We start from the raw sequence: 2,424 nt of genomic DNA on the forward strand, positions 1-2,424 counted from the left end.
GTATTTTTAGTAGACACAGGGTTTCACCATGTTGGCCAAGCTGGTCTCGAATTCCTGACCTCAGCGATCTGCTCACATTGGCTTCCCAGAGTGCTGGGATTAGCTTCCCAGAGTGCTGGGATTACAGGCATGAGCCACTGCATCTGGCCAAAAAACAGCTTTTTAAATCATCCTAAGTGTCATATAGTTTAACCAAATTTCTCATTGTTAATTAATTCATAAATATTGGTTTCACTTTGGTAAAAATCATTAAGAATCTTAAATATAGGTTTTCAATTGTCATAGCACCAAAATGAACTTGAACTTCAATTTGAGTGAATATGGTACCACAGTAGAGAAAGGCTTATCGTGAAAACATTTGCAGGTATGGCATCTCTCTAATGAAGTGAAATCCAGTGAGATTGAGAAGAGGTATGCTTGACTTTTGAGAAAGTGCCTGTGAAAATATTTGAGCCAAAATAGTTATACATTTCAAAATAATAAAAGAAAAACAAAAACACCAATTGAAAATATCTTTGATTAAAAAAAATTTGCTCTGAGTTCATCAGTTATCTCATAACTGTAGATGTATTTTCTCAGCTTTGCACAGTGGCAGTATCATAGCCAATGAGGTTTATCCGAGGTGTGATTATTGCTAATTGAAAACTTTTCCCAATACCCTACCATGACGACTTAAAATGTAGTCGGCATTGGCAATTTTTGCCAGTCTCTACAGAGACTCAATTATACAAAAATAAATAAATAAAAATAAATTAAAAAGAAGTATTTTCTCAGGTATACATATTATGATCTATAGGTAAGTCAATTGTCAGTGTTAGAAACATTGAATTTACCAATCTTATGTTGCTACTTTGAAGAAGATTGAAAGACATTTTATAACTAAAAGTCAAATAAGATCATATAAAATATATCTTCTTCTAGGAAAACACCATTGTCATGACATTAAATAAAAGACCATGCTAAGAAGCTGACTGAAGTGTATGACTATATACCAACAATTATTTTTATGCTCATGAAAATGTTAATATTTAGATAATTCATATAGAATATTTTCTTTATTTTACTTATTGCTTTTAGAAATAATTTCATTTTTGATATAATTTTTGAATGGAAAAACCATTCAAAACCACCAATAGATCCACCAATAACATGAAACCAACTAGTTGGGCAATATAGAAATATTTGTATTTACATAATTTTAATGTTACTGTCCTCATTCAATTTTGAAAGTTTCCAAATTTGTATGATAAACTATATAATTATGAAAGTCTCATTAAGTAAAATGTTGATGGGAAATATAAATGGATGCATCAGGTTGTCACCACCAGAAGTTGCATTAAAATTTACTTCAAAAACAAAACATGGATTATGGATTACCTATGCCACTGCCCTACATGAATCAATAAATAAATATTCAATTAAACTCCAGTTTCACAAAATGAAACACCCAACGAATTTTCACCAATCAAGTGATATGGTATATAGGTAAAATTCTCCTGAGAATAGGTCTCTCTACAATTTACTTTCAAATTTAACTTTATTCCTGTTAGAAAGTCAGAATATCAATTAATAAATTATTCCTGAAGCATAACACAAGTAAATTTTCAAATCTATTTGAATATACTAACTTCTTCTTGTAAAAGTTAAATTAAAATAATTATGTTTGACTTAAAATTTGTTAATTAATTTTATCATGTTTCACTTTCCATTTTTTGTGTCATAATAACTAAAAATCATCTGTGATCTAAGAACATCATGTTAAATCTTTCTTTTTTTCAGCTTTTTAAAATTACTTTGAGGGGTCCAATGACTACATTTGGCTCATATAACCATAATTTCCCCCATCAACATTTCAACTTATCTTAATTGATTATGAGAGTGATTAACAAAATTTTTCCTTCCAGTTTAATTTTTCCCAAATCATTTTTCATGCAAATTCAGTCAATGCTCATTCCTGTAGCCTTCACTTTCTTTTCACTTACATGCCAAACACAAATAAGTACACAAGTCCAATTTACAAAATTTTTCTGATTGATTGTAGCTGGTAATATTGACTCCTCAACATTATAAATTCCTGAGGCTAACAAAATTAATTTTTCCATGTAATTCTGTTGATCAAACCCCCCAAATTATTATTTTTCTATAGCTCATGTACTTAACTTCAGAATAACCATGTTATAATTAGATATTGATATGTGACAATAAAAAAACAAATATAAATATATTCACCTTAAACATAAATCAAAGCATATTTCCTGTCCATTTTATAAATTATAATGTTCTGTAAAGCAAGCCATTATTTAAAAAACAAAATATGAAATAAAATAAAGGATATAGCTAAGGCATATTGTTAATGATTTTCTTTGAAATTTTTCATCAGAAGATACAAGATGATGTTTGGAGATTGTTTGCAATTTAATTGCA

At 29.0% G+C, this 2,424-nt stretch overlaps 1 non-coding gene across 1 annotated transcript; it reads left to right on the forward strand.

Moving 5' to 3' along the window:
• Positions 1–577: 577 nt before the first annotated feature.
• On the forward strand, positions 578–718 carry LOC118150696 (U4 spliceosomal RNA). Its single transcript, XR_004738853.1, has one exon. It is a non-coding gene; the product is annotated as a U4 spliceosomal RNA (small nuclear RNA).
• Positions 719–2,424: the final 1,706 nt, after the last annotated feature.

The sequence above is a fragment of the Callithrix jacchus genome, chromosome X (genome assembly GCF_049354715.1).
Source record: "Callithrix jacchus isolate 240 chromosome X, calJac240_pri, whole genome shotgun sequence".
Taxonomy (NCBI): domain Eukaryota; kingdom Metazoa; phylum Chordata; class Mammalia; order Primates; family Cebidae; genus Callithrix; species Callithrix jacchus.